The sequence below is a fragment of the Ostrea edulis genome, chromosome 1 (genome assembly GCF_947568905.1).
Source record: "Ostrea edulis chromosome 1, xbOstEdul1.1, whole genome shotgun sequence".
In the NCBI taxonomy this organism is placed as follows: Eukaryota; Metazoa; Mollusca; class Bivalvia; order Ostreida; family Ostreidae; genus Ostrea; species Ostrea edulis.
Window position 1 is genome coordinate 24,955,917 of NC_079164.1, and position 25,700 is coordinate 24,981,616.

At 35.5% G+C, this 25,700-nt stretch overlaps 1 protein-coding gene across 2 annotated transcripts in view; it reads left to right on the forward strand.

Moving 5' to 3' along the window:
* The first annotated feature begins 2,434 nt into the window (after positions 1-2,434).
* LOC125663780 (cholecystokinin receptor type A-like) overlaps positions 2,435-25,700 on the forward strand; it is a 33,388-nt gene continuing 10,122 nt past the window's right edge. Inside the window, exons 1-2 of one of the 2 annotated variants that reach the window (XM_048896151.2) lie at positions 2,435-2,541; positions 14,289-14,369. The gene's annotated coding sequence lies outside the window, so the exon portion shown is untranslated. The remainder of the gene's footprint in view (positions 2,542-14,288; positions 14,370-25,700) is intronic. The other variant, XM_048896150.2, reaches the window with a different exon arrangement.

The window sequence follows — 25,700 nt, forward strand, 5'->3', positions numbered from 1 at the left end:
ATACAGTTTGTATAAGCATAAAAAGGGTCACATTTGATTTTATTACCTCAATGAAAAATTTCCTATTAAAAACTCCATGATTTTAAAATATGCCTTTAACAAACCAAGTGTGAAAAATAAACGATTTAATTTTCTTATCTTTAAACGCTAACGGTTCTTTAATTAACCTAAATTTAGAATGGGGTGGATTTGCAATTTACAAATCTATTGCCATATACGAAAACCATTTGTTGTTATATTGTATTTTTACCCACCCAGTAAATTAAAAAATTACAACGTGACACATCGTTTGATTTTTTCAAGGTAAATTGTTTACTTTTATGCACTTACTCTCATCCAATTTGTATATTTGACATACTGAACATTACATTTTGTGACAGGAGTCTCTTATGAATACTATCGATATTATACAATGACGTACAATAATCTGTCAAACGAACAGGATTTACTTTTTGTACAAGTACTACCCAAAGTGAAAGCTATTTTTCTGAGGGTAATCTCGGCTAAATTTCACCTTTGACCTCACATGAGGAAGTTCATGTCTACTTGCAAAACAAAAAAGCACATGTTTAAAGAGTGAATAATTCAGGATTTATACAACCCTTTACACTTTCAGGACCCCACTTCTCTGGGTATTCTCCAAGTTACGATAGTTCCTTGGGTAGGTTAATTTACATGTGATTTAAAACTATAGGGAATAAAAAAGTTGCCAAAGTATATCTGTATTGAGTGGTTCTGTCCGTGCATGACGCTGTTCACATCACCTAATACAAAAAATGCATTCATTTAAATAAAGGTGACATGCCTCTGCATGTATGAAAGTCAAATATACATGTACGTTCCGATGAAACAATATTTTGAGGTTTTAGATATACTTTTAACAGTATCTACCTCTTATGAGCACACATGATTTCCGCTCACTCCCAGTTGCTTTTTTCAAATGCCTACCACAAAATCCCAATGACAAACTAACAATCTCGGTGAAGAAATTACAATTGATGAAAATTATTACTGAGCTAATATTACCAGATATTTCTCGCTCTGTTGTGATAATTTCGTTTTTACTTTTCCAAATGGTTTCAGTCACGAAGCAAGGATCTTGTTATATGATATGACTTTGAATTCTTATATCAATACTTTAAGGGAGTGCATTGTTAAAGTATATACCCCACTCCAAGGGGAAAACATATACATTGATGTGAGGAAAGCCAGTAATTTCATTTAACAAATTAATAAGTACATACGCTTTTAAAACGTTTAGTAATACATGACCTCAGGGTTGGTTGTGTCACAAACAGGGGTGTGAATTTTCCTCTTTTCAGAGGAAATCCTCTGATTGGCTCAATTTTCGAAAACAAATGAAACAATGGGTTTAATCTAAAGTGACAGAAAATGATATTTTTCCAGGTAGGATGAGGCGTTTCCTCCCTTTTTGACCAGTTTTCCTCTGATTTCTGAGAAATTCAGCCACATCCATGGTGCTAATTTGAAATAGTGGTCTACGTGGAGTTGAAAAGTATATTATTCTGGTTCGTTGGTTTAGACACAAATATTAGACGAAACATCTGAGGTTATCCATCTGCCAAGCACAGCACAGAGACGTAAATGTCCATTGCACAATAAAGAAGATTGCTGATTTATTTCTCTTGTATGTACATTTACAAACACACCTGATCGATCAATGATATCTAGAAACCTGAAGCAAATTGGTTTGTTTTTTTTTAAAAAGAAAATATAAAACAACGATGTAACCATAGTTACATGTACATGTTTGGTAATAATTTCTATTTATCCTGATGAAATCCATAGAATGCACGCAAATAGACGCACAAAGCTCCGTACTTTCGGGTACTGCGTAGTCTACAAAATATCTTTGAAGTCACTGAATGAAAGCAAAATCGATAATTTGACCTAGTTTTAAATATTTCAACTTTTCCAAATGATGTGAGGAATCGATTAAGATTCACGTGTTCAAGTGTCCTAGATCTTCTGCATCTTCTGACTGATAACGACGATCATATACAGATTTAATCTCAGACAAGTGCTTTCCTAAATTGTGTGCCTCGATAGGAATAATAGTTTACTAAGTACATTGCAATTATGATGGGTTTAGTTTTTATAAAGACCGATAAATTGAGACATAATGTAATGCCATTCATCACCGGTATAAAACATCAATGGTAAATTGTAAAGGATTCAAACACAACTGCAAAATTTTCCTTCTTTTGACTATATTCCCAGCTTTGTAAAATTATGTCTATCTACGTGGAGTAGACCTCTAATATGAACTTTGTCATTCGACTTGTCTTTCCAATACCACCGTCAACACGGCTCGGCAGGGGAACGATGATAGAAAAATGTTGGAATAGGTTTCCAATCAGATTTGAGCATCCATCGTCAAAATCAATGATACACTATATATAACATCGGCGCAGAAATACTGACGAGGCGTTCTGCTTAGGTGTTGTGACGAGAGCTTAATGATTAAAATGTGCAATCGAGTGCCGTGAGCCCGGAAATCGGTTAATCTACCGCTTTAAGGTAAGAAGATGATTCTAAACAGTTATTCTATCAGAGTGTAAAAAAGCCTCATAAATTAAACTACTTAAAATTGTCTCCGTTATTCAACTTGCAATTTTATTTGCTTGTGGAATGCTTACATTAATTGCACTAAATATATATCAACAAAGTGATCTCAATTAGCAGAAATAAAAAGAACGATATGTGATGCAACTAGTATTACGAATGGAATGTAGTAAGATTGGTTGTCAACTCAAATTTCAAAATTTATAAACAGTAAAACCAGTGTGTTCATGCAAAAAAAAGAGGTTATTTTAATCTCAACAAGAAAGCTCAAAACTGTTTGAAAGTAATAAAGACAATTAGATTTGCTTTGTACATACTGTCTCCAAGTGATATAGGATAAAAACATTGGGCTTTTTTGTGCACTATATGAAATCCTACGAGCCAAAAAATATGAATAAATAAGAAATAATACCTTGAAGAAAAAAATGGAAATATTTATTTAGCGTATACAATCTAATTATCGCAATTATATACACGAACAATTCGTCACACTTCGTGGTACAAATGATAAATAATGATCAATATCAAGTTAAAGCAGAACGAAAACAATGCAATAGTGATGACAACAATGTGAGGTGATTGCGTGTGACCAGCACCGCTACACATTACCATACATATACTGCTGAAAATTAATGACTTCGCTTAAAGCTGGAAATAATAATTAAAACTGGGAATCGTGGGCACAAAGCGGAAGGAAGCATCAAAACAAGACATTTGCATCGTTGTATTTAGGACATAAATCTAGTAGGCTTGATAGTTTTTCATCAACATGTCTATTCTAATTAATGTTATTGTATAGCTTCTTCATATATTTGGTACAATGTACTTGGCATTGGATATTGGATTTTATTTGCTTTCAGGCTTTTTGAGTATTTTCTATTTAATTTCATTAAAGGAAAACTTACAAAGTTTTCTTACTTAGACCTGGCGCGGATGAGAGCGCTCATTTCCTTTTAGCTTAAAGAAATTAAATAGGATTTGTAAAATACAATATCGAATTTATTTGACAGCTCCAAGAGTATTTACATTCAATTATAAGGTTAATTAGATAGTACAAAGCGGTATTACTTTGAACATCTGTTATCTGGCGTACCTTAAAGCCCGTGGTAAAATATTTTTTCTCCAACATCCATTATCATTAACAGTGAATAGCAATCGTATATTGTATTGATCTCAATTTTTGTATGTTTTAACAAAGACAACGATTCCCATTGCTTGTGTCTTTCTTAAGACGAGGAACTGTTAATGTCTTTTTAAGCTGGTGTTCAATCTGGGAATTCTGTCCTCGACGTAATATGTCTGTTAAAGACGGAGACCGCGAGTGTGGTAAAACTAAATTATTTGTGCTATGAAATAGGAACACAGTGCGCTTGGTTTAACAGATAGTTGCTTTAATGTCATCGAATTAAACGAGGCATGTAGAGCTGGAAATCGAATAGATTCAATGTAATGATATATTTATCATGCAAATGCTTGTCTCTTCTGATCATGGAATGCTTAATCTTATGATCCTGCTGAAACGAGCTTCAATTTGTTCTTCAGCCATCTACAAGTAAACAGTCGCATCAAGGAAACAAATTTATCAAATGTCGAAATAAATGAAGAATTACAGTTTAGATATAAATATCAATAATATGAAAATATCAAATATTTCCTGAAAAACATTTTGGATATCAATGAGGGGGATTATTGCTTGTAGGCCAGATAACTATTGTGTATTGAATTCAGAAAACAAATCTATCAGTGTTGTCACTTTCATAAAAGGTAGTTCATCCCTAGCACAAAATGTTCATGAAGTATGCATTGATACAGATAATTCAATATAAAAAAGGAACACTGGTAGATCTGCGGAAACGTCTCTCCCGCATCATATCTCATCCAAGATGAAAAGGACTTTGAGAGATCGGTATTAGTCTAATGATCAATTTTAGAATTTGCCAGATCTACATACCGTCATCATACCTAGGAAATCAATTTGAGGGATTATTTTTTCCCTCTGCGACAAGAAAGAGCCTATAACGATTTTCCCTTCACAACTTGTTCCGCATGGACTGTCTTATCTAGTGTTTTGGAGGAAACGAAGTAATTTTATTATAATTTTCCAATCTAAAATTCACGAAAACAAATGAAATCTGATCAGGATAAAGGAACAATAGGTTTTCTCATGCAGAGAGTCCTGCTCTGGTATTTTAATTAAAATTATACTATTGGGGATAATTTTAGTGAGGCATCTTCTTCTTTAACACTCTGGTTAGTTTCTTGAAAATATATAGCTACAGTACAAAGATGTCACACTCTAAAAGAAAAGGAAATGATTTTGTAGGATTCTCAACCTTGGTCTTTATTGAGAAAATTAGTCTACATGAACGTTTGCCGGCATATCAAATCTCGGAATCCGAAGGCGCTTAATTTCATTTCCTTCTAACAATCACCGTATAATTAAGTTTTACATTAGACATTGCCAAAATGATTATTACTGACTTCCCCGTGAGTTGTAATTTCGGCTTTATTCAATAGTAAATTTGTTTACAGTTCTACGATATATTGACAGTTATACCGAAATATTGTTTTGAAAGTATTTGCCACGTTATTATGGATTAAAAGCACGACTGTAAATGTATACCTTTTACAAGTTTTTCTTCAACAAATTGCAGCTGAATCTACCAATTATTTTTAATATTTATCACTACATTTCAAATGGAGTTTGTATTTGAATGAAATATTCGCGCCGTAATACTAATTCATTTCACTTATATGTACTTTTTATATTAAATTAAGTACACTTCGTTAAATATTGATTTTAACTACGGAAATCATTTCGTTTACCTGATCAAGATAGGGTACTTCCGACGGGTGTGACCAACCAACAGGGGATACTTGCTTATCCTAGGCACTTGATCCTACTTCACGTGTAATCAGGGGTCCGTGCTTGCCCTGTTCAGGATTTTCTATTCTTTATAGTATTTTCATCTAGTTGTAAATGGGTGCATCTGTTTGGCTGAAGAATTATGAAAAATGAAAGAAACCATATTTACTTAACAACTAAATATATGTCTTTGAACTCACGTGAACAAAACACATTCACTTTAATATGGGCCTCCGTGGCAGAGTGGTTAGAGGATCGCGCTCATAATCACACGGCCTCTCACCTCTGGTCGGCGCGGGTTCGAATCCTGTTCGCGCCGGTAAGTGAGAAAGTTACCCAGTTTACTTTCGGAAGGTCGGTGGTCTCTTCCCAGGTACATTGTATCTGGGTTCTCTCTTCCACCAATAAAAACTGGGCACCACTGAAAAATTGTTGAGTGTGGCAGAAAACATCAATCAATCAATCTCAGATTGATAATTTGACTGTACAGTGTATATTGTTTAACGTCCCACTTTAGAACATTTCACTCATGGAGACGTCACCAATACCGGTGAAGAGCTACAAACTCGGCGCTTACGGCTTTCCAGCACGGAGGGTTCTTACGACAAGCATGAGGTACTATTCTAACCCGGATCCACACCGGAAGCCTGACAATATGTAAAATTATGATATAAGGAAAAGTTCAGTCTGGAATATTATACTGGAATTCTAGACTAGTTTCACAGGCGGTGAATGGAATTATGTGGAGCTTGAGGTCTTTCTACGATTCTCTTCTCAATTCAGATTCTAGTTGTCAGAACTGATTTGTTCCATGCTCTCTTTAATAAATTATTATTGATAATTAACAGCTACATGTATCATGTACGGATCTGGAATTAATAAAAATCTATATAGACGATTTCCAAATTCACTAATTGGTGACATATACTGAAGAGACATTATTTGTCGAAATGCGCATCTGGTGCATCAAAATTGGTACCGTATACGTTTTACATTATAAAGAGATGAGCTAATGTCACTAATTTCGGGAAATAATTTATGTTACTTTTGAATTTGTTTTCTCTTTTGAAAGGGGGAGACCTAACTAAAAGCATAAAGGCTGACCCTCTGTAATAAAAACTGTTGACATCTTTTAAATTCTTTCTGTTGTTTTTTCTCAGTAAGGTATGTAGTGTTGGATCTAGGAATTCAAAAAATAAGATGTACATGTAAATTCTTTTTCTGATGTAGACGTTCTAAAATGTGTTAAGTTTAAGTTGCGATATGTGAAGATTAAGAGAGCGTGGGTTCTGGGTACGAAAAGCTGCACTTGAAAAGGAAAATGATGTACATTGTACACCTAATAGGTGTTTTTTCTTCTTAATTTTTAGAATTATTTTGAATATGTATGTCAATTATTTTTCATTTTCGTACAATGTCCGGAGAACATAACAAACAAGAAAAAAACCCACTAGGATATACCAATTCATACAGGTGGAACGAATCTTATGTCCTTGATCAATTATTACCCTAGTTACTGTTGCAGTCAAAACTGTCTTCGCGGACACCTGGAACTAACGGCCACTCCCAATTAAATTTGAACTCGAATATGCGGCCAGTGGACATTACACACGGCTTGCCCTGTATTCAGCGGACATTTTGTTCATTGCAGCGATTTCATCACGTGACATATCACATGAGTACTGTTGCGATGACCAAATAGATTCGCTTGCAGAATTACGATGACTTCGGATAAGTACTTCTCAAAGTTTACCTATCAAAACAGATCTGTGTTCAATCTAACTATCCTGCACCTTATTTCCATTTTTTGTTCTTTACTCATTTTATGTTGAACATGGCATTCGATAATTCTGAACAAGTTTGGGACGCACCAACTGGCGATTTATTGCGCACAGACGAAGCTCACAGTGATCGTGATTGCGGTGCGGTTTTGTTAGTGAAACATAGTCATGTAGCTGAACAATAAAAAATAGAATATCCTTGCATACAAAAGTGCAGGAACACAAGAAACCATTCAGACCTTTAGGAAGTAGAAAAAAAACCGGAGATTCTACAGCTTCTCATGGGAAATAGATGGAAGGTAAATGTGCTTTTCCCCCTCCCTTTTGAGAGGCCCTCTTGCAACTATTAACTCTCTTTATCAACGTGTCATACAATTCCCACGCAAGCGCATATTATAAGATAAAGTCTCTTAAAACAATTCAACTCGCGATACTGAAATTGTATCTTCAATTAAATAAAAAAAAAAAAGACAGAAAAAAGCAATTTTTGCAAAATTATCGCGCAGGTAATCCCAACAACTAATTCGCCTCTTGCAGATAACTTACAGAGCTGTGCCAGATAGTGTCCTTGATTAGCGATCAAATGCCTTAAACGTTTAATTTTGTATGCTTGTTCTTTGCCATTTTTTGTTAAAACGCTGAAATACTTTCTTGTATCGGCATTCTTCAAAGCACACAATCTCATTAGTGGACTATCTCTTTTTGAGCAAGTATAGTAAAAGTACATGCTTTATTCTTTTGCTATTTAGAATACTGTGAACCTGGCATTAAGTGCATGGATTATATGTTAGCAAACGCAATTTGATGGTATTATACACCCTAGCTGCTAAGATATATATAAATTTGCTATTCGCCGCACCTTTCTTTGATGTAACACTATAATGTGGCTCAGCTGCATTAGCAGCGTTAAATTAAAACATTGATCATAACCGCGCTCGTCATCACTATTATCTGATTACATGTATACACACACTTGCAAGTTGAGCATACACGATTTCTTAACTAGTGGCGGATTTAAGGGGGTGCAATCGGCGCCCCCCCCCCTTCCCTAAACTTTTCCAATTTGAAGGTGTTGCACGTCTCATGTTTTCCATAAATGTGTCGCATGAAAGATCGAAAAAATTAAGTTATTCAAATATATGATAAAACCAATTGGAACATATGTCTTGATTCAATATTTAAAAAAAAAATAAGTTGACGTGTATTGACAAAAATTAATAATTAGTATATGACTTATTTTACTTAGAATTTTCATTCACCTCTTACTTGTAAGATATTTAGAGCGAGATTAATATGAGCCTTTTGGCTTGTTTCTCAATCTATTTCATGTACAGTATAATACATTGTTTGTAAACATTACCATCGAATTATTTACGAATAAATATTGTTTAAACTAAACTAAAAATTAGCCGAAATATTTCAAACAATAAGCGATTTATATGATTTTTAGCGTTAACATGGAGGGGTGTCCCCAAATTTCAGAAAAACTGCCTCCGTGAAACAAATAAATTTAGCATGAACATGTTCTTCGAGTTTTCCTCTAAAAAAAACTGTCGCTTTGAAATTTTGATTCGCGAGGGCATTTTTTTCTTGTAAATTTCAAAATATCAACACGACTTCACTGGTATTATTTTCAACTTCACCCGAACGTTAATTATCCTTAGTACTGTATGGTCTGCTGCGTGGTTCAGTGGGTAAGGTCGTCGACTCTTATATGTAAAGACCTTCTCTTTAAAAAAAAAAAATAGAAAAAAAAAAGACCGAGTTAGAATCCTTCTCGAAGAAATTATTTTTTTCATTTCCATCTAGGTTTTTTTCTTAATTGAAACACGCTTCTAGTTTTTATAAATGTTTAATGTTAAATATCTGCTTATTACTATGTGCCGAATTTGAAATAAGCTTCCAACCTGGACACTGTTTTGTTTGTGAATAGGACTCGCAACAAACACGCCGAATACAGCATGCAATACATGTGTTTTAATAGTCAAGGCTGCTAACGAGAACTTGTATGTTTTTTCTGAATGAAAGTTGTTGACAAAGGCATGGTGCCTTATACGGAAACCCGTTGTGGACTTTGCAAAGCATTGGAAGAAAAACTTAAAGGCCAGACAAGGTAAATAACCGTTAAACAGTTTGAGTGGAGAAGATTATATGTATTCCAGTAGCAAATTGCTATGTTGAATCAATTATTACAGGTGCATGTACTTCGAATAATGTTGAACTTTATTAATGCGTATTAAACTTCCCATATTTTGTTTTGTGGTCAGAGTCATGTACAGTTGCCAATTGTTGGTTATAGAAAATAATACATACGAGTATAAGAGCTTTTGGACTGTAGTAGTATAGAATATTAAATTTGAAACACTCGTAACATGTAACCGTATACATTGTACAGTGTATATGATACTCAGAAAAATAGAAGACAATTTAATTTTCACGATTTCAAAAATTATGTTTAGACTACACGAGTAATGTATTGACACATAAAATGCATTACCGGTAGGCTTGTCCTTAGCTAATACTGGGGAATCCCACGGGTATTTCAATGGCAAATACGCAACGAGTATAAATATGAATGAAGGTCAGTTCTATGTCACGATTACTGGCACAGAGCTCCGATTAAGGAAAGTTCCCGCTTCGGTGCAACATCCTCAAAGTTGAAGGTAATTTAGAATAATGTAAACGATAAAAGAAGCAAGAATTTCTTCCACTCTCAAAGAAATAAATGACAAAATATTTTGATTTATTGAATTACTTTCATTGGGAGAACTTACATTTTTGTTCCGAAAACCCTTAAAATTTGCGCCATCTTATTAATGTCACCTAATTAAAAATTACAGAAAATAGTAAAAAAGAATACATAGCAGACCTGGGGCAATGGTAATGTGTAATCATTACATTTTTTTTTTTAAAGTAATGGGATGTAATGTGTAATGCATTATTTTTGAATTACAGGTAATTGTAATGTAATGCATCATTTTCATAAAAATGCCAGTAATGACCATTACTTTTTAATTACATTTGAATTACAGATCAACATCATATATTTCCAAAGAAGTTTAAATTAGGGGGTTACTAACCCCTAATTTAGACCTCTTTGGAAATAAAATTTGCGATATTACTACATGTATTTGAATAAACAGCAAAGTTTTTGTTTAGAACAGATCTTGATACATAGTCATAGTGTGATTGACAATCACTCTGATTTAAAAGTTAACTTCAAATAAATTGTGCTCATAAATTTTCTTTGTATTTTTCCCCATTGTAATGTAATTCATTACTTTAGCAAAGTAATTGTAATTCAATTAATTACTTATATGAATGAAAGTAATGGTAATTGTAATGGTGAAAATTCCAATGTAATTTAATGCATTACATTTTAAAGTAATTGACCCCAGGTCTGCTACATAGGAGACATATTTTAAGCCCTATAAAATCTGTAAAATCCAGCAGCTTTCGGGGGCTTCGCCCTGGACCCATTGTGGGCCTCAAGGCGACCCTAAGCCTCATAGTTCTGCGCCCCCCAAACCGCAATTCCTGGATCCGCCCTCTTAACAACTATGGTGATAATTAACTTATAGTTGAGGTCCGTCTATCTGCCACACTCTATGGAGATGGTTTCATTATACACTTTCTCTGACAGACCGCACTATGATATGGGCTTTCCACATTTCTGTATGTCTGTATTTTAGTGTCGTATCATTCACACTGCGAAGCCTAGGACCGTCAAACTTAGTAAACTTATGCATCTTGGGAAAAAATAGTGCCGTGGCCCTAAAATACAAGTCACTGTCCTGGAATTTACGGCTTTACATATTCGAATCCTGCCAGGGTAAAACATGTATTTTGCACACCGTGAGGCTTTGGGTCAGCATCTTGCGGTACATTAGTACACTGTGGCCTCATTTTGTAATTTTATTGCCTGCTGATGTAGAGACTTCTAGTATGATACATGTACATCAATTAGGATCCCGTCATATGGAGGGTGTCCTGATGTAATCACTTTTTCCGTTTTTCCATCAGCAACACTTGCTGTAGCACGCGATCACTCAAGTTTCCTTGAGATACCTTGATAAATTTTATACATAATACTTGAATTAGTCAGCGGAAGACCCTTTAAGATTACTTGAGATTTTCATAAAAATCTAAAGGTAATGCTCATTGATGCCTTTGAGGATACGCATGCTAGAAAACCTGTTCTAGAATTACATGTAGCATTTCAACTCAATTAAATACCGTAAACGTGCTTCACTTTTGATGACATGTACTGTAAATGACGGTAAATAATCCCTTTAGAAATTTTTTCACTCATATGGAGACGTCACCATTGCCGATGAAGGGTTTCAAAATTTAGGCCTAGTAGGCCCATGCTCGGCGGTTACGGCCTTTTAAATTTGAGCAGGGAGGGATTTTTATCGTGCCACATCTGCTGTGACACGGTACTTCGGTTTGGGCTTTCTCATCTGAAGGACCGCCCTATTTAGTCGCCTCTTATGACAAGCGAGGGGTACCGAGGACCTATTTTAACTCGGAGAAGCTGGACATCGCAGCGTGCTTTAAGACAGTAAAACGCTGCTACGTTGAGCGCAAGAATTGTTTAGCTCCTGCGAGGTTTGTTTAACTATTAGCAGGATAAACAACCCTCAGCATATGCATATTACATTTACTTGTACGCGTAATAGATTTATCAGCGGAGAAAATTTATAGAGATCTACCAGGAGGCGATTTCAAACACAGAGCAGATGGGCTTCGTGTTTTGAGGTGGTTTCCCGTCATTCACAAAGAATTTACTAAACAGCACTACCCACTGAGTCTCCCTCAGATCTCGATCACTAAAGCTATTTCCAGGAGGAAAACCAACATGATATTAATTCCGTCACCTACATGAGAATGCAAATGTTCGCACAAATTTCTTTTTACGCTGTATGTTTGTTATCTAGCATGATTATTACGTCCTATTCGAGAAGGTTTCACTCAAGTAGATACGTCACCAACCTTAGGTGAAAGGTCACACCAATTTGCATGGCATAGGAGTGAAATTTTATTTTATGGCGACAGCGCCCACCGCGACACGATGCTGCTGAATTTTTATCATTTATGGGTACCGTGACTTTCTCTTATATAATGTCCGGCACTTGGAGAAAGAACAATCGTTTAGGCTAGACGCGGCGTGGGGATCAAGAATCGAACCCGGGAGGTTCCGTTGTGAAACTAACGCCCTTACCACTTGGCTATCGCAAACGTTAACGGTATGTTAGAATTACAAAATAACCGTTGGTATTTATTGTAATGCTATGAATTATTCAATTATATCGATTAGTATTTGCTGGTGCTAAACTAAATTCTGAATTTACTACCAAGTTGGGTTTCTTAATGCATTACAAAAACAATGGTCTTCATTTAATCGTCAGACAACTAATGTAGAGTATGCAAGCTAGAAAACATGTGACTTTTGAATATGAAAACGATAGATATTAGCAATTTACTAGCTATAACTTCCTATCAATTGAACAACCATTGGACAAAGGATTCTCTTTAAGGAACATCTACTATTTACATGTATGGCCAACCTGTGAATTGAGTTTGATGTTTGTCAATCAAAGGGATTGCAGGATAATGGTATATTTACCGACCGACAGAAAGATGGGGGGTAGGGACCAAGTTAATTTCATCGGATTGAGATTTCCTTGCACTCCTTCTCACGAAAACAGGAAAATATAAAAGTCACAAGTGTATACACGACCGAAAACAAATCACTGGTTAAAAGTTAATGTGTATAGCTCACACAGTTACTATTAGAAGCTTTTCACACTACAGTTGACCGATGTCCATTCCAATGTATCACAAGCGAGTTTTTGCTTCAGTGAAATGTTGCAATTTCTAGATACAAATCGATTTTGGTGCAAAGCGACAACACAGTAAATTTTTACTAGCATTTATTTAGAGGTGTAAATGAGCTTATGACAATATAATATGCAAATATAAAACTATGTTGACATGAAAAGTGCGCTTTTTTGGTACTAATCTAACATATTGGTCATATAAGATTAGTTTAATAAACCGTGTTTATGGATTCAAGACGAAAAAGCACACGAATTATTAGAGTTACGCTTCCCTCATGTTCTTATATTGCGTTGTCGGCGCGCGGTGACTCGGCTTTTCCCTCCTAACGTTCGTTTATAATTACTGTATTTCTATAGCACTATGATTAAACACACAGTGCCATGAATCTCTTTATATTCATTTATTGTGGTGCAGCAGGCAATTTTCTCTTCTCGGATTCCAGAAAAAACGGTCTCCCAGTGTTTGATAACCCATTAATCATTTACTTCTGGCCACCACGACCTCCTATAGCTGTCTAAATGAAAACTAACCCATAGTGCTCCATGTTAATACCAACAACGCTTAGCTAGGGTCTTGACAAAGGAATATCAAACACATGTAGAGGAAATTTCCTTAAATTATTCTCCTATTTGTAATTCTGCCGAATCAATATTCACAAATAATGGAAGATTTCAAGTGACCACCACAACTACATTAGCACTCAAGACATGTGCATGTATATAACATTGCGTTTTCCTGTCCAGATATGTCTGAGGAAAAGTTTTCCGTTTATAAAAGATTTAGCATTATCATAAGTATTAATAAATATGTTATAACCATTATCATAATGTTGCAAGTTTAATTTTTTTTTAAATAATCAGGAAACAGTTGAAAATAACTACAAGAGAAAACTACATGTAAAACCATTAATTATATTGATTCTCATTGTAAAACAGAGCAGCAATTGTATTTCCTATAATGTACGCAAAGGAGGTGTGGACTATGAAAACTAATATATATATATATATGTGTGTGTGTGTGTGTGTGTGTGTGTGTGTGTGTGTGTGTGTGTTGCAACGCATTGAATGTTTCTGTTTTAGTCATCCTTGGTTCGCCTCTTCTGTTTTGATTCGAAATAAACTAGATAAACATAGCACAGCGTATATTATGAGTGGGTTGTTTTTTTTAAATAAAAGGATTTGTGCGTCTCCACTTTTCTTTCTAATTTGTAGGAATTCTTCCTTATCTTGGGTAACTTAAAAACAAAAAGAAAAGAAACACACCTATGTGAATTCTACAGTGTGCAGTGTATAGTAAGTAATTTATTTATTATAGTGACATGTGTTTTAAAATACAATATTTCACAACATTTTACAAAGTACATAAATTATTGAACACCCGGCCCAAACGGACCTATATGTCACTTTGAATCAAAATATATGTATCATAACATTGTATATATACATGCGAATGGTGATATAAGATTATCAATTTCTATGTATAAATGTTTCTCCGCAACACCGCCGCTTGCAAAACGAATAATTAAGATGTAAAACGGAATGGTAGCAATGTGACATAAAATTGATTTTTGTTTTCGAAATACATCGAGCTTATTTCGACAACCAAGAAAATAAAACAGACGAAAATATAAAACGCCATGATTTCTTTCTGCGTGATTTGATTGAAAAATTAACTGAACTTGAGGCTTGTAAATCTCGAGGGAAGAAGACTAAACGGAAATGCACCGTAAAATTGAACCATAAACGCCTAAAATTCTGCTAGCGCGTTAAATTCATCCGCCGTCGGCACTTAACAAATATCAGTGCAAACATTTACCCAAATAATTCTACAGTAAGGAAAATAATAGTGTTTCCTGGTGTCAAAAAATGAATGAAGAAATCGGCACAGTTGTTAAATAATTTAAAAGTATAAAGTCCATAATGATCACATACTAATCAACGATCAGTTCCTGCTAGTACTCTCGCCTGACGTTTGTCTGTTTCACAGTTGTTGGTTGGTAGTTCTATCTGATTCTGATTGGTAGTTCTGCCTGTTGTTATATAGAATTTAATATAAGTACGGACTATGGACCGACCTTCAATGAGTTGATTAAACGCTTGGTTATTGAACTGAATGCTCATACATAGGTGACCGGTATATGCACTGCTCTTTGTCGACGTATTTTTCAATATGTTGAGTGGAGGTAAATACAATATTAACAATATGATATCTCATATTGCTCATTACTTCCTCTCAATAAATGAAAAATAAGACATTGATATTTAGGTAGTCTCGGCAGTCATAGTCGAAGCTTTCAAGACCGTACGTTCATTACAAGAGGCTATAAATCACACAGCACTGCAACGTCTCACCTCATATCTCCTCATTTAGCTTTAGAAACCATCGTGCGATTCAGTACGTAATTTTGAAAAAAAAGTGAAAACATTTTATTGTTCCATATTGGATTCTTCACATTGTTAATGAAATAATAAAATTCCCGTAACAGGTAATCTGCAGGTCACAGATATGGTATCAGAAAAATATTGTCCATGAATTTAATTAGAATTTCGTGGGGATTGATATCGAATTTTACTTTGGAAGATAATTTCTACACGAGTTAAGGTACACCATTCTAAACAGCGATTCTTTTGAATACTATATTTATCTAAGATTCGGAATTCCCTTTAATATCGTTTGTTTGTCAAGTGTAACGTAAGCTTTAATTGTTTGTCAAGTGTAACGTAAGCTTTAATTTGTTTCTTTGATGATCTAGAATTTTCGATCACTTACATACATAGTGCCACAAATTCCGACTTATGCACCGTGGCTCGCACTTCTAAGGCCGAGCAATTGGCGAAGAAACTCTACAAGTATTACTTACTTAATAATCGAATCTGAAGCTATCGCCGTGGTTTAGCTCCAAATTAAAATTTCTGTTGAAGAAAGGTCGTTAAATTAAGGCACATATTGCTCCAGCAGCCTCATTTATGCATACCTTAGAAAGGTGCGAGACTGGTCTACATATAGCTGCAGAACTGTAGCTCTCTGAGGAAATATTGGGACAGATCAAAATTGGTACCGTATAAGTTTTACATCAGAGACCTACAGATCGACCCCTTATAAAAACCTTCGATTTACGGCGCACAGAAAGCTGCACACGGTTGAGGCCTGATATCGTTGTATTCTTGTGTTGCTGTCTCATGGATTTAATATTTAAAAAAAATCAAACATATTCTCCTTCTATACTTGTGTCCAAACATACCTTCAAATATGCATTAAAGTCTCATACGACCCGTAATCTCCCAGCTTTTGATGATTTCGTTTATTGACGTAGCCATTAAATAAACAGTTTACTTGAATATTAATGTTCTACTCGGTGGCCGAGAGGAAGGCCGGGGTTCAAATCCCGGCCGCGACAGTCCTAAGTCGTGAAAATAGGTAGTGACAGTTCCATCGCCAAACGCTCGGCATGAGGTGTGAATGTCACGGGTCCTCGGAGATGACCTTAAAAACGGATGTCCCGTGTCACAGTAGGTATGGCACGCTAAAGAACCCTCACTGCTCAATGGCCGTAAGCGCCGAGCATAGGCCTTAATTTGAAGCCCTGCACCGGTCTTGCTGACGTCTCCATATGAATGAAAATTTCTCGAGCGAGACGTTAAGCAAGATACAATCAATCAATCATTCTACTTCGAAAAAAATATATTCCGTGAGTATATTTTAATGAAAGGTTTATAATTCTAATATTTCTTTCACTATGTCTGGTGTGGAGCTTGTTCTTCATTAGTAAAAACCCACCAACATATTATTATTATTATACATTTATATAGCGCTCTATCTAATTAAGACAATTACCCTCAAGCGCTTTACATGTAAAACAATAAAAACAAACTAGAACAAAGAACAATAAATACATAGAGAAAGGCATAAAATAAAATAATACTAAAACTAAGGTGTTTTTTTCTCCCCCCCCCTTTTAAAAAAAATAAATAAATAACTATACATAAATACCCAATTACAGATTAAATGCAAGTTTATAAAGATAATATTACGTTTTAAGTCGGTTTTTAAAAATCATCCATCAGACGAATCTTCTCTTAGCAATAGTTATGGTTCATTTTCCAAAAAAAAAAACAACTTTTATTGGATCATCTTTAGTAATGCAAGGTGAAGATAACGAACAGTGATCAATCTCATAACTCCTTACAAGCAATACAAAATAGATAGTTGGGCAAACACGGACCCCTGGACACACCAGAGGTGGGATCAGGTGCCTAGGAGGAGTAAGCATCCCCTGTTGACCGGTCACACCCGCCGTGAGCCCCATATCCTGATCAGCTAAACGGAGTTATCCGCAGTCAAATCAGTGTGCCAAGAACGGCTTAACAATCGGTATGAAACACGTCAGACAGCATTTGACCCAATGCGAGGTTGTATTGACGAACTAGATCGTTATAACGACCATACTGCACCCGTTGTTAGAAGAAAAAAATGGATCCAAAAACAAAATCTGGGGAATCTTGGAATTTGCCAAGTTCAAGGTTTACAACTCTTTCCTAACTCAGTCAACAAAGTCAAAATTCAACTCAATCCGTAACATATTGATATAGAGGTTCATGTATGAAATCTAAAATCCACAACTGCTGGGATAGCCATAAAAGTCCGGAAAAACGTTTGCACGGACACACGGGCCACGCACCCGGCTATTGGCGGGACGCTAATGATTCATTAGGGTGTTTGTCAATTCCATAATTCTAACTTATAGCTAACATTAAGATGGATAACAGTAAAACTAGCTATTTGAAACTGTTAAGACTTTTCAATCATTTTTATTTATAATCCAATTTATAGTCCGAGTTCTCAATTACCGACGACAAAATGACGTCTCTGGAGACAAAACTCTGTGACAGTATTTCCTCGCGACCAAATTACGGGGAATGATGTAGAATAGGGACCAATGATTCCATTTATCGTCGAAAACTCGGCTATTTCATAGTATTATTGATGTCCTAACGACATTTTCCTTAATGTCCCCATTTCTTCGACACTTGATGTCACATATAAGCTGATATTATCCCTCTTAAATTGGCATCCGTTCTTTGTAGTCATATTCTATTGCAGGCATATATAATAAATTCTTAATTTTCATACCACGTCCCAGTATCGAATATCTTTCAGATTTGTATTAAATATGCATGTCTCTAGTCAAGGACCTATACTCATACGACCAAATGCGTACAATTCCTGGGTTACAAGATAATTACAGGTGGGGATGAAAGTGAGCATTCGTTCCTGACTTGTGTTTCAAAGCTGTGAAAAGAAGCCTTGTAAACATGTAAAATGAAATGCTTATGACGCACATGGAAACAACTGAACCTAGTTATAGACATTTAGAGAGACAAGCCCTCACCATGCTCTTTTATGTGTTTCTGGTATACTTGTGTACACGTCCATCGGAAATTGTCCGCTCTGACGCATGGAAATACGAGTTTGTGTTTATAGTTCAGAACTCGCCTTATGGGGTCTTAACACTTTAGATTATAATTTCAGCATCCCTGTATCCAGTCCCTTGCATTGTATTAAACGTGCTACTCGATCTACCGGTGGATTATATGCTGTGATAGACCTGTGCCTTAAAGGTCTTTTATGTCATACTGGTTATAAAAACACTTACATAATATGGTTCCCTATTACGTAGTTTATCACCAACGTATGGGATCTAGTTTTGCAACAAATATAACATAATTCCTGCATGTAGACATTCCGATTTACTTGCATGGATCATCATAATTGTTACTTGAAGTAAATGTTAAACATTTTCACCTTCATCTTTCAAATTTAAAAAAAACTATCACTTTTCAACACTTTACACGGCCATTCCTCACAATAAATTTAAAAAAATAGACTTTTTGACATCATAGACAGTTGCTTCTTCAACAAAAATAGAAAACGGAAATATTTATTTCTAGTGATCAGTCACCCCAAAAAAATTACTTTGTTAAACACCACTCTGATTCCACGCACACGTACTCTGAAGTTGAAATAAAAAAAATATGCTAGAGTTCCTCATTGACAAATATCTTCGTGGTCTTTGATGATCAGGTCTTCCAGTCTGTTGGAATTCCATGGGCACGAATTGTGCTCCTTTCTTAGCTGACCTGCTTCTATATTCATATGAAGCAGCATTTATTCAAAAACGTCTGCGTGAAAAGAAAAAATATCTTACTGTGGCCTTCAATTCGACATTTAGATGAAAGGCGAAGATAACGAATAGTGATCAATCTCCTAAATCCTACAAGCAATACAAAATAGATAGTTGGGCAAACACGGACCGCTGGACACACCAGAGGTGGGATCAGGTGCCTATGAGGAGTAAGCATCCCCTGTCGACCGGTCACATCCGCCGTGAGCCCTATATCCTGATCAGGTATAGGATATATCGACGACGTTTTGTCTATTAATAATAACTTTCATTCATTCGATATATTTCTGTGAGCTCGAAATAAAAGACACCACAGAGTCGTCCACTTCTGCTTCATACTTAGATATTGTATTGAAAGTAAACATTAATGGGAAACTGACAACTGAACTGTATGACAAACGGGATGATTTCAGCTTCTCCATCAACTTCCCATATTCTATATAGCAATATTCCATTATCACCTGTATATGGTGTTTATATCTCTCAATTGATTCGATACGAGCTTATTCTGCGTATGGGCAGTTTTTAAATCGAGGCAAGCTACTGACAAACAAGTTGATGGTACAGGGGTTTCAACAGTCTCGATTCAAGTCAGCATTTCGCAAATTCTATTGTCTTACTGACTTGTGTTTCAAAGCTGTGAAAAGAAGCCTTGTAAACATGTAAAATGAAATGCTTATGATCTAGTTCGTTAATACAATCGATCGTTGGGTCAAATACTGTCTGACGTGTTTCATACCGATTGTTAGGCCGCTCTTGGTTCTGATTTTTACTACGGATAACTCCGTTTACCTGATCAGGATATAGGGCTTACGGCGAGTGTGACCGGTCGACAGGGGACGATTATTCGTCCTAGGCACATGATCCCACCTCTGGTGTGTCCAGGGATCCGTGTTTGCCCAACTATCTATTTTGTATTGCTTATAGGAGTTATGAGATTAATGACTGTTCGTTATCTTCACCTTTCATAATAGTTATTTGAGGAACAATCACAGTAACTACGAACACTGTGAGAGTGTTTACTCCTTATATATCTTCAAACTATATTTACTGTGGGTATGAAATATAGTTATACCGCTATGCATTATGATACATCATAACAAGAAATGTGCAATAAGCATCATCTAATTTAGTGCCTTGCACGTTTTCTCATTTGTCTGCAACTTTAACCTTCTTCAAAAACATCCCGTGGGGACCCGGGTTAGAATAGGTCCTCAGTACCCCTTGCTTGTCTTAAAAGGTGACAACATGGGGCAGTCCTTCGAATGAAACCGTAAACACCGAGTTCCCGTGTCACAGCAGGTGTGTCACGATAAAGATCCCTCCCTGCTCAAAGGCCTTTAGCGCCGAGCATAGGCCTAAATTTTGCACCCCTTCAGCGGCAGTGGCGACGTCTCTATATGAGTGAAATATTATCGAGAGGGACATTTTACAATTATATTCAATCAATCGTGATAACTTTAGGAAAGGATGGAGAAGACATTACGTCAAAGCGAGTTTCCCTATTTCCCTTTGTCTTGGTACATGTAGCGTCACCATGTGTCGCGAATAACAAACAACGCAATGGGATATCAATTATCTGCATTGTACAATGGTAAATATATCATTTTCATCTATACAAGAAAAACTTAAATCATATGTTATGAACCTTAGAATAATCAATTTAAAGTAAAACGTGACTGTGGTAAACGTTCGATTTATTGATCCACCCCACACTTTAAACAAACGAGCGAATCTCGCTGCCTTTCAAATGTCTTGGTTGGTTTACACTTCTAAATGTAATGACAGTGTGAGTATGAAAAAGATACGATTCAGTACGATTATTTATAGTTTGTCCATATAAAGATGATTGGATTTTGTATTGAACCGCTTTGCTTAATATCCTGGCTTTAAAATAAACGTAAAATAAAGTGGATTTGTGTTCCGTGTTCATTAATGAAAATATCTTGTATTGACGTAATTTGTGTCGTCGAGACTAGAGTGCGTGTTTAAGGGTTGTTTGTTTCGTTGTTGATGGTACATGTAGTATTTATATCTTAACTGTATAACCCCTTCTGTACCCGATGTAGAATATGAAAAGTTTTTTTTTAAAAACCATGTTTGAGTTCAAACAATGTGCCCGGGACAATATATGTTTACACGAGGAATATTCTTTAACAAACAACATGTGAGCTTAGTTTGTAAAATTGACATCCCAGGCATCTATTCTCACTTCTTAGTGTTCACGGGGGTTCGGGTTTGTCTTCCACTTCAATTTCTACTCTACTTTTCGTACATGTATGCACGTATCTATATGCAATGTAAATCCAAGTTTGTTCACATTATGGACTTCAGGGTTATAAGATGCTACGCAATTTATTATATCCAGGAATAAATTTCCCTTTAATCTTCTGCTCAAGAAATTCAAGGGTACCTTCACTGCAATTCGATACAGACACAAATGCATGGTCCTTCATCATCACTGTTCGTTATCTTCACCTTTCATATGACACTATGGACAAGAATCATAATTCTACCTACAATTAATTACATTACAAACTGTAGCTCTTTTGTATCACATCTTGTAAATGTTACCATTTATCATGTTTATATTGCATAAAGTAACCCGTGAATGTATCTCTAAAAAGAGCCCTTAAGGGACAAAATATCAGATGTAAGACGACTGACGGTCTGTATTTTGACGTCGTACTACAACTGAAGCAGTGGCGGATTTAAATTACGAGTTTGTTAAGTGCAAACCTCTGCTTTTCCCGACTCTAAAATAGCAACCCCTCAAGTTGAGTCCTTAGTACATTGTACTTGTTACACCCCACCAGTGGGATCCGGGTTAGAATAGGTCCTCAGTACCCCTTGCTTGTCGTAAGAGGCGACTAAATGGGACAGTCCTTCAGATGAGACCACAAAAACCGAGGTCCCGTGTCACAGCAGGTGTGGCACGATAAAGACCCCCCCCCCCTGCTCAAAGGCCATAACCGCCGAGCATAGGTCTAAATTTTGCAGCCCTTCACCGGTGATGGTGACGTCTCTATATGAGTGAAATATTCTCGAGAGGGACGTTATGGAATCAATCAATCAACCCCACCCTGTTATGTGAATCCTGGTGAAATCCCCGTCTTAGGGTTGGTTTAACACAGCATGTATAAGCAAGGTTAAAATAAATCAAATAACAAATTAATGCAACTTTACTCACAAGGACCAGGAAATGGTACTTATGTTTATGAAAAAAATACAATTTTAAGCCTGACATCAAATGATTATGATCAGCTTGATTAATCATAGTCTTTTGAATGGATCTCAATATATTGTTGCCAATTTGAATAAAAAAGGGGAGGTGTATAAAATATTTTATTTACTACACGCCGATATATTTAATCCTTAGGTTAAAGACAGGAATTCTGTACAATATGATATTGTTCTAATTTGCTTTATGAAGAATATGTCAGTGCTACAATACTTGGAGATTTTTTATTCTATTGTGTGATCTCCATAATCCAATTGCTTTTTTGTTGTTACATCTTTTTTGGTAGAGGCTATACTACGCACACTTTGAAAGGGAGGAGGAGAGAGTCCGACCCCCCCCCCCCCCCCCCCCCAACACACACAGCGTGCATGGTAGAAAATAAGTATACTTACAATGTACATATTCGTATGTGTAGAATAGTATTACAAGTATTATTTGCAAGAATAGATTGGGAAAATTGCAAGTGGTAACAACTATCTCCCCTTGAAAAAGATTGTACATGTACCTGCGCTCACCGTATAGTACAGCTCTATAGATCTAGCATTTAGAATAGACCCAAATAATTTTTTTTCATAGCAAAATAGCTAACTATATCTAGTTCACTTCAATTTTTATTACTCAAGACTGTCACTGTAAGCTTGGCCTTTAATATTAAGTTGTATTCTAAAAGTATAAGGGAGTTCATCAGAGGGAATAAATTGCCTTTTGTTTATACATGTAAACGTGTAACTTGCCCATGGATTTTTTTTCCTGATAATTGTAGAGCAAATGCCATATCATAAGTAAAATATATTGGTAAACATTGACATGGTTGTAGATCTTTTTAAACATCTATTCATTTTACTGCTTTTTAAAAGAGCAAAATTTGCCCCAGAAAGCCAGTATAATGATCAGGGGGTGAAATGAATTGCAATTATCAATGTTGGTTGCAATAAATTTTCTTGATCACCAGTAGTAAATATACGTGTTTAGATAAAGAGAAATTCTAGTATTGTACTTAATTAAATACGCTGTCTAAAAGGCACGTTGTTTCCATGATAACAATGCGAAAAATAAATTTTGGGTTGAATATTTTTTTAGACTACGCATCATGAACATTTATATGAGTTTTGTCATTACTATTTCTATGCCACATTCCACATTTTTTACAAAATGCCTACTGATTTTGACTCTTTTAATATAATTTGTGAATAATATTCAGCGTACAGGAGCTAAAGAACGACACACCTTATATTAACAAATTCATCCACAGAGATGGACAGGCAGACAAATAGACAGATGATTCCATTATACCCTCTCCTAAACTAAAGCAGTAGTTTCTGAAAGTACAGATCATTACAAATCTTAAAAAAAAAAATGACGAAGTCAATGAAATTGAAAACACACCCGTAAAGTGAAAATATCCATAATTTCTTTGAAAGTTAATGAATCTCGATAAAAATGACAGGAGCACAACTTCATTATATACATAACATATACACAAAGTTTGAAGGAAAATGTGAAATTAACAAACGGTGATCAATCTCATAACTCCCATAAGCAATACAAAATAGATAGTTGGGCAAACACACCAGAGGTGGGATCAGGTGCCTAGGAGGAATAAGCATCCCCTGCTTATACTCTGCCTCGTGAGAATATAAAAACAGGTCTGCTAGTAACGGAGCACAATACGTGTCCATGGTGATTCCAACAGATTGTTCGATGAACTGATCACCAAAAACTACGAGGATATTGTCAATGAGAAACGCCGACATATTTTTAATATCATCTTCAGAATACTTATGCGTAGAATCAGAGTAGCGTTTAACAAAGTAATTTTTGAATGACTGGTCACAAGATATGAATATCTGTTTTTCCATTTTTGTTGGAAGAAGCAACTGTCTATGATGTTAAAAAGTTTAGTCTTTAATTTATCGTGAGGAATGGTCGTGTAAAGTGTTGGAAAGTCATACGTTTTGATGTTGTAAATCTTTTAGTGTTGAAGTAGGATTTTGCTGTGTACACACAATGACGAGGTCAGTCATTTCCCACCAGAAACGTGCGTTGATGCATTGTGTCGTCATGGGTTTCAGAAAGACATGATCGGGAGTCAGATCACCACGGTCCGGTGTGGGGATCCAGAAAGTCGGATCACGCTCTCCACACACTGATAATATATAGAAGTCTTGAAGATCTTCAGGAAAACTTCAGGGCTTACTGATTGCCAAATTATGTTTCTCCATAGTTTAGTTTCGGATTTGTTCACATCATGACTGTTATGACCATATTTTGAGCCACAATAATAAAATTTTGCAAATAAAAAAAAGTACCGTTTACGGTTTTTTCACGGGGTGATAAATTTGGCCTATTATAGTCGTTAGATAGCTTTCCGCCAAAATTTCACTCGCCAAATATGCACCCAATTTGCGACTTCAGTATTTGCAAGAGAGATAACTCTTCCTTGTCCGCTAAAATTTATTCCGCTAAAATTATTACTAGCATACATTTGAGCCAGCAATTCGCCAAATTTTAGACCCGCGGAAAAAAACCCCGCTAAACGGTATTAAATCAATAGAGCAAAAATGTGGTGGCCTGTGGAGAGTCAGAAAAGCTTGTACATACCATATCTAGGAAATTACTACTATACATGTCATAGTTTTCACGTTTTCATTTCATTTCTTTAGTATTTATATTATCTACGTCTTCATACAGAAGTTGCTTTTCATAATCTTATCATCTTCCTTTCCGACTTTAGTGCACATTTTGGCACTCAGAGTAACATAAATAATAGACCCCCTACACAAAAGCGCCCCTGTCTAAAAAATTACGTATTAACACATAATTATGATGGGAATACTTAGTAATTTCAAGTGTGTGTGTAGAACTAAAACACCAAAATATGATGTTATTGAGAATTCTTGTTTCAAAAACACAATATTTAGTAAACTGATTTATTGTTTGAACTTAACGACGCAAATGTCGATTAAAAAAAATGTTATATATAGTCTAATAAAGAGTTCAATACAAATGTAATGAAAATCTGGTGGTTGTGAAATTTTATGAACGATACACAAAATATTTTAGTGATATACACAATGTATAAAAAAAACGTGGTTTCATATACTTGTAGACCGATCTTCCAAATTTTTCAGTTCCAATTATTCTCATATATTGTTTTCTACTGTTATTATCATGTCTAAAACAAAAGCTGATAGTTTTTAT